This window comes from Chiloscyllium plagiosum, chromosome 4, assembly GCF_004010195.1.
Source record: "Chiloscyllium plagiosum isolate BGI_BamShark_2017 chromosome 4, ASM401019v2, whole genome shotgun sequence".
Classification (NCBI taxonomy): domain Eukaryota; kingdom Metazoa; phylum Chordata; class Chondrichthyes; order Orectolobiformes; family Hemiscylliidae; genus Chiloscyllium; species Chiloscyllium plagiosum.
Window position 1 is genome coordinate 135534271 of NC_057713.1, and position 8437 is coordinate 135542707.

Here is an 8437-nt window from a genome sequence, read left to right on the forward strand (position 1 = left end):
ATGCAGGGAAACATTCCAATTCAGTTCTTGCTTTCTTTATAAAATAATCTTGCAATATAATGAAACAGAACTGATTTCATTTTCAATTATTTGATGCTAAATGCACTGAATATTTTCGTATAGTGAAAATGAGATTAAAAACTGTACCTTTTCAGAATGTGTTAATAGAAAGCATTTTCAGCAAATTTGAAATCATAGACTCCTTATAGTACAGAAAGAGGCCACTGGTCCACCAAAGCAGAGTCTAGATCAGAGTGGTGCTGGAAAAGCACAGCAGGTCAGTCAGCATCCGAGGAGCAGGAAAATCGACGTTTTGGACAAAGCCCTTCATCAGGAAGTCTTCCAAAGAACATCCCACCCAGACTCAGAACCACTTCCCATGGCCAGTCCACCTAACCTGCACTCAGTGGAAACCCACGCAGACATGGGGAGAATGTGCAAACCCCACATAGACAGTCACCTAAGGGTGGAACCAAACCCAGGTTCCTCGCACTGTGAGGTAACAGTACCAACCACTGAGCCACTGCACATGTACCATGCAGGTGCTGTTAATCTCAGCAATAAAGGTGAGAAAGATCAGCGGGAGGAGCTAGAGCTCTGCCACTTCTAATGTACATCCGCTGGAGTATCATTGTAACCGGAAAACTGACAAAAATAATTTAAAGCGTTTTTTCTGTCTTTTGGAGGTGACAATAAACATAACCTGTCTTCAGTGCGGTGACCATCAAACTGGTCATACTGCATTCAAAACCATGACATAAACATCACTTATTCTCAGAAAAGGACTTCAATCTAACAGTGGCCATGTTTTACATATTAGCAGCTCACCCTAAATGATCCTTTCTCAAACATGCAGTTACACTGTTACTGTAAGTCACTCCTGCCGAGATTTAATAGCGAAGAGTAACATATGTATAGAGCTTGGTTCGGGTGCTACGTCAGCCTGCAGCCAAGTAACATTCATGTTCTGCCAGGGTGGAATTGATTCCTTAACTTGTAAAAAAGTCGGATTGATAGTTAATCGCTGGAAGGGGCATAATTCCAATTTGTGAAAGAAAACAGAGTTAATGCTTCAAGTCCGATGACTCTTCATCAGAACACCAGACTCGAAAACTTAACTGCTTTCTTTCTACAGGCACTGCCTGACCTGCTGAGTTTCTCCAGCAATTTCTGTTTTTGTTTTAGGTACCCAGCATCTGCAGTTCTTTGATTTAACTAATACATCTTTTAATCAGTTTCAGGTTCCCGGCTCAACAGATCACTATAAATATTGCCGATAGATCACTTTTTCTGGTGAGCCACTCAGACTGTGAGCAGCACATCAACACAGGCCTCACCCTAAACTAAGGGGAGATCGCATACCAGAGTTCACCTCACACAAAATACACACTTCCAGAGTTCCATATTGCAAAGTGTTCAACCTTTATCATTAAAGGGAGCCTGGCAGTGGTCAAAGATGGCAGAAATGAGGACTGCAGATGCTGGAGATTAGAGTCTAGATTAGAATGGTGCTGGAAAAGCACAGCAGGTCAGGCAGTATCTGAGGACCAGGAAAATTGATGTTTCAGGCAAAAGCCCGTCATCAGGAATGGACCTGGATTCCTGAGATTGCAGCAAGCACAAGGCTGGAGGGAGATCGAGTGAACGTTAGTCCCTGTGTCTCTCACTCTCACCTGGAGCTCCTGCTGTGGAAGCTCAGGGACTACACATAAGTGACCTTGGCCAAGGACAGGCTGAGGAAGACAGCCTCTCCAAACAAGTGGACATGTGCAGAGGAGACCAAGGCAATCAGGAAGAGGAGTGTGCTGCTTTCATTGATACAGCAACAGGAGGATCTAGGAGCCTCAGCAATGTGAGTAACATGAATGGTTCAACACGTTCAGGTGCTGTTCCCCACACTCTGACCTGCTCAGCATTCTCCCACGCTGAGCTCCACACAATGTTCTTGACCCAGGCATCTCCTTCCATCCCTTTGTGAACATTCGATCCTCATTGTATTACTGCCTTTCACCAAGCTTCATAGTCACATGACCTTGCACCACCCCCCACCCCCATCCAACACCCCAACACATATAGAATCAGAGTCATACAACACCAAAACAGACCCTTCGGTCAAATCATCCGCGCCGATTAGATATCCAAATCTGACCTAGTCCCATTTGCCAGCACCCGGCCCATATCTCTCTGAACCCTTCCTATTCATATACCCATCCAGATGCCTTTTAAATGTTGTAATTGTACCAGCCTCCACCACTTCCTCATTCCATACACGTGCCACCCTCTGTGTGAAAAAATTGCCCCTTAGGTATCTTTTATATCTTTCCTCTTTCACCCTAAACCTATGCCCTCTAGTTCTGGATTCCCCTACCCTGGGGAAAAGACTTTGTCTATATACCCTATCCATGTCCCCCATGATTTTATAAATCTCTATAAGGTCCGAAGCTCCAGGGAAAACAGCCCCAGCCTGTTCAGCAACTCCCCTTAACTCAAACCCTCTAGTTTTGGCGACATCTTTGTGTACCTTTTCTGCACTCTCCAAAGTTTAACAGCATCCTACTTATAGAAGAGCTACTAGAATTGTACGCAGTATTCTAAAAGTGCATGCAGGTAAGATCGCTCAGCTCAGCCTGAAGCAGAGACCCAGGTGAATGTGGGAGAATGGTCAGGGGTTGTTAGGGGGAGTGTGTCCTTCCAGTTGCAATCTGGAAGGGCCCATTGGGTCATTCTGTCAATGCCCTGTTCCAGGATGCTGCAGAGGTCAGCATCAACCAACTGTAAAAGTCTGAGGCTCCTGAGGTACCAGTGCTTCGACATGTAGAGTAAGCTGTGCGCCTGTCTGTCTGTCCGTCTGTCCATGCTCTGGCTCAGGGGAAGGCAGCTGGTGCTGCCAAGGGTACAAATCAAAGCCGCAGAAAATGTGATGGTGAAGCCTGACAAGATGTTTGTAACTCTCACTGTAAAGACCACAGAAATACTGTGGGCACCAGCCCCTCACCTAGACATAGCCTAAGCTTTTCAATCTCATTGGTGACAGGCTTCCCTCTCATTGAGGAAAACACCCAATGGCATGTTTGTCTGGTTGATGCTTGCAAGCTGCTAACAGTTAGGGTAATGGACAAAATCGCTATCTATGTCTAATTAAAGCAACCGTTAATTACCTGTTCTCTTAAGTTAATTATTTAACTGCCAGTTCTGTGTATGCACCGAAATCCAGCTTTTGCCTGTGAAAATCCCAATGTGTTGTCTGCAGAATTACCACAATCTTTGGCTTCATGATGTTTTAATGTACTTGCTGCTATACTTGTTGTGATTTATTGTCCTTCCTTTCCCTAAGGCACAGTTCAACAGACCAGGCTTTTCCAGGCCAGAGGCTCAGTAATGGAGATGTCCCATTGGCTGTTGCTGGAAGACAGGCTGTCACTTTGCTCATTGTGAGACATCACATTTAGCTGCCTCACAATGACCTGATATTTCAACCAATACCGCAACTGTGAGGAAGTCCTGTACTTATTGGTAAATGGGAAAAAGTGACAACTTCAATCAGTATCACAGAGGGATGATGTAAATAGCCCAAAGGGAAATTACATCACAGTTAAAATGACAAATAATCTATAACATTCTGTCGGGTAAGGTTTCCTTTGAGCTGTTTTGTGTAGCGTAGATAATGTTGTGCAGAGATTAATTTTTTCTGGTTATGAACTGCATAAAATCTTTGTGCGTAGATTCAACACAGCTGATGGTTTGAAAGAAATGTATTGGCAACTGTATTAAACAAATTACAAAAGGAATTCAATGCGAGCATGTTAACTGAGTATAAAGGACAAGGAAAAGGCATTTGCAACCCAATTCAGCCAAACGTGCTGAGGCAGTAATGCGTGTTCCCACAGCCACCAACATCGCAGCTGCCAGTCTTCAGCCAATTCAATTCAATCCATGTTATATCACCGAGTGGTGACGTTACTGGATACAGCAAAGACTATAGGCCCTGGCAACATCTCCAAATAATCACTGAAGATTTCTGCTCCAGAACTAGCCATGTCAGTGCAGCTACAACACAATATGGTGCATATCAAGAGTCATTGCAACCAAAATGTTAACTCTGGTTTCTCTCTACAGATGCTGCCAGACTTGCTGAGTTTTTCCAGCAATTTCTGTTTTTGTTTCTGTTTTACAACATCCGCAGTTCTTTCGGTTTTTATGGTGTATATGCTGTCCACAAAAAGCAGGCCAAATCCAACCCAACCAATTATCACCCCATCAGTCTACTCCCAACCATTAGCAAAGTGGTGAAGGCAAATATCACCAGGGTCAGCCCCAGATCTCAGGATAACCTTCATCCAAACATGGACAGAAGAACTGGATTCAGCTGGTGGAGTGACAGCCACCACCATTGACATCAAAGCAGCGTGTGACTGTGTAAGGCATGAAGCAGCTCTGGCTAAACTGGGGTCAAGGGTAAATCACGGGGAAAATGTTGCATTGGTTGGAGACAGAAAGGAAGCAAAAAGGAAGAGAGTTCTGATTTCCCAAAGATCAACTCCGACAGACTGCAGCAGCTGCTCCTCAGGATAATGTCTTACTCCAATGGTCTTGCTGCTTCATCAGGTTGGAATTGGGGATGTACATTGATGTCATAATGTTCAGCAGCATTCACAACTTACTAGATAATGAAGCAATCTGTGTCACATGCAGTAGCACCTGACATCATTCAGGTTTAGGCCAATAACTGGCAAGGAACACTCCCACCACCCAATGGTCTGTCAACAAAGTCAAAACTAACCATCTCCCCTTGACAATCTTCCAAACCCACTACAACTTCCACGTGGAAGGACAAGGGCAGCAGATACATGGGAAGTATCTGCAAGTTCCCCTCGAAGCCGCTCACCATCCTGACTTGGGAATATATTGCCTTTTCTTCATTGCTGATGAGTCAAAATCCAGCTCACCACTTCTCCAGGGAAAGTAGGAATGGGCAAGAAACCGCTAGCCAGGCAGCAACATCTACATCCAATTAACAACATCTTTTGAAATATGGTTTGTATGCACATTATAAAGTCTGGCTCCATAGTCTTTCCCAGCTGACCAGTCGCAAGTAACCAATTCATATCCAATATATCAACGTATAAAAGCGTGTATGAAAACAGAGGTGCAAGTTTCTTGACTCTGACTCAGTTGCCTGGTTTGTATGTACTGAGATTAAATCATCATTTCAGAGCATGCAGTTTTGTTTATTGCACATTGGTCTCCCGAACTTATCTTAACCTTGATTACAGGAACTATTTTACATCAGCATTTGTCTTTCTTTATAATCAATAACAGGGCTCAAGTATAACAAGCAGATGATGTAGTTTAGCAATTGTTATTCCATGTTTACCGTAATAACGCTCTGAGTTAATTTGCAAATGTTGTCACTGTTATTATGCAGGGCCAACATACAACAGGACGTGGGGTTACGGAGACGTCCTTCCTATACTGAAATTCCCTTTTAGGTTTAGTGTTGGGTCAGTAAGCTTTACACATGAAGGAAGGAGAGATCCTATCCAGAGTGAGACACAGCTTGAGTGAATATATAATTCAGGGGATTTGGAGGCAATGTCGTGCAGGGATCAAGAGGCGCTTTTTGCTTACTTTTTTGACTCAGAGAAAACTTTGTAAGTTTTCTTTTAGAAACAGGATAATCAAAGTCCTGTGATCAGGGGCCCACTGCAAAACAATGACATCACTGGTAAACTGCAACTTCATAGGTTAGTGATAGCTACCAATTTGACAATCACTTAAATATTTTCAGATTGAAGGTAAATAGGGGGTTGTTGGGGGTGTGTGTGCGTGGACCTGACCAGGTAGTCACGGAGGGAGCGGTCTTTGCGGAAGGCGGAAAGGGTTGGGGAGGGAAATATATCCCTGGTGGTGGGGTCCGTTTGGAGGTGGCGGAAATGTCGGTGGATGATACGGTTTATGTGGAGGTTGGTGGGGTGGAAGGTGAGGACCAGGGGGTGGATGAGATGCACTGGAAGGCATCTTCCACCATGTGGGAAGGGAAATTACTTTAAAGACGGGGGCCATCTTGTGTGTTCTGTGGTGGAACTGGTCCTCCCCTCCCCTCCCTCCCGTCCTGGCACCTTCCCCTGCCACCACAGAAATTGTAAAACCTGCACCCACACCTCCTCCCTCACCTCCATCCAAAGCCCCAAAGGAGCCTTCCACATCCATCAAAGTTTTACCTGCACATCTATCAATATCATTTATTGTATCCATTGCTCCCGATGCGGTCTCCTTTACATTGGGGAGACTGGACGCCTCCTAGCAGAGCGCTTTAGGGAACATCTCTGGGACACCCGCACCAATCAACCACACCGCCCCGTGGCCAAACATTTCAACTCCCCCATGAAGGGCCCCTGCCCGAAACACCAATTCTCCAGCTTCTCGGATGCTGCCTGCCCTGCTGTGCTTTTCCAGCACTACTCTAATCTTGACTCTAATCTCCAGAATCTGTAGTCCTCACTTTTGCCTAGCAATGTTAGATCACATGGAATACAGGGAGAACTAGCCATTTGGATACAAAACTGGTTTGAAGGTAGAAGGTGGTGGTGGAGAGTTGTTTTTCAGATTGGAGGCCTGTGACCAGTGAAATGCCACAAGGATCGGTGCTGGGCCCTCTACTTTTCATTATTTATATAAATGATTTGCTTGTGAACATAGGAGGTATAGTCAGTAAGTTTGCAGGTGACACCAAAATTGGAGGTGTAGTGGACAGCGAAGAAGGTTATTTCAGAGTACAATGGGATCTGGACCAGATGGGCCAATGGACTGAGAAGTGGCAGATGGAGTTTAATTCAGATAAATGCAAGGTGTTGCATTTTGGGAAAGCAAATTTTAGCAGGACTTAAACATGGTAAGGTCCTGGGGAGTGTTGCTGAACAATGGAGTGCAGGTTCATAGCTCCTTGAAAGTGGAGTCGCAGGTAGATAGGATAGTGAAGGCGGCATATGGTATGCTTTCCTTTATTGGTCAGAGTATTGAGTACAGGAGTTGGGAGGTCATGTTGTGGCTGTACAGGACATTGGTTAGGCCACGTTTGGAATATAGTGTGCCTTTCTGGTCTCACTCTTATAGAAAGAGGTTGTGATTGTTGAGAAGGTTCAGAAAAGATTTACAAAGATGTTGCCAGGGTTGGAGGGTTTGAGCCATAGGGAGACGCTGAGTAGGCTGGGGTTATTTTCCTTGGAGTGTTGGCGGTTGAGAGGTGACCTTATAGAGGTTTCTAAAATCATGAGGGGCAGGTCTTTTTCTCTGGGTGCAGGAGACCAGAACTAGAGGGCATAGGTTTAAGGTGAGAGGGGAAAGATTTAAAAAGAGTAACCTTTTTATAGAGAGGGTGGTGCGTGTATTTAACAAGCCACTAGAGGAAATGGTAGAGGCGAGTACAATTACAATATTTAAAAGACAATTGAACGGGTATATGGATAGGAAAGGCTTTGAGGGATATGGGCCAAATGCAGGGAAATGGTACGAGTTGAATTTGGGAAACCTAGTTGGTATGAATGATTTGGGCCGAAGGGCCTGTTTCCATGCTATTAACTCGAAAATTGCAAGGGTTTTTTAGATACCTAAAAGTTAAGAGAGAGACAAGAGTGGGCTTTGGAAATTGTGGCCAGAGAAGGAATACTAGGTAACAGAAAATGGAAGAGGAACTGAATAGATACTTGGAAAATACCAGTAACATACCAGAACTTCAGAAGAGTCAGGGGGTAAAGGTGAGTTTTGTGGCCATTGCTGAGGAGGTTCTGGGGAAACTAAAAGCTCTGAAGGTGGATAAATAACCTGGACCTGATGGACTATACTCCAGAGATCTGAAGGAGATAACTGAGGAGATTGTAGAGGTGGTCTTTCAGGAATCACTGGAGTCAGGGATGGTCCCAGAGGACTGGAAAATGGCTCATGTAACAGCCCTGTGTAAGAAGAGAGGGAGGCAGAAGACAGGAAAGTTTTGGCCAGTTAACCTAACCTCAGTTGTTGGTCAGATTTTAGAGTCGAAAAGTGTGGTGCTGGAAAAACACAGCAGGTCAGCAGCATCTGAGGAGCAGGAAATTGAATGTTTAGGGCATAAGGAATGTGGGGTGGGGGGAGAATCGGGCTGAGAACCAGGATTGTCAGGGTGGGGATGTGAGGAAGGTAGCTGGGAAAACAATAGGTAGATACAGCTAGGGGTGATGGTGATAGGTTGGATGGAGAGTGGAGCAGAAAGGTGGGAAGGAAGATGGACAGACCAAGAGGTTGGAGGTGAGTTGGAGGGTTGGATCTGGGATGAGATGGGGGGAGGGGATATTAGAAAACTGGTGAAATCCACATTGATCCTGTGTGGTTGAAGGGTCCCATGTGGAAGGTGAGGCATTCTTCCTCCAGGCTTCGGGCAGCTTAGATTTGGTGCAGTGGAGGA

General features: G+C 45.0%; 1 protein-coding gene across 1 annotated transcript in view; it reads right to left on the minus strand.

Annotated features, from left to right (window-relative positions):
* The window catches only part of LOC122549458 (clavesin-1-like), a 68892-nt gene extending 65457 nt beyond the window's left edge, over nucleotides 1–3435 (minus strand). Inside the window, exon 1 of the mRNA XM_043689311.1 lies at nucleotides 3159–3435. The gene's annotated coding sequence lies outside the window, so the exon portion shown is untranslated. The remainder of the gene's footprint in view (nucleotides 1–3158) is intronic.
* Between the last annotated feature and the right edge of the window lie 5002 nt (nucleotides 3436–8437).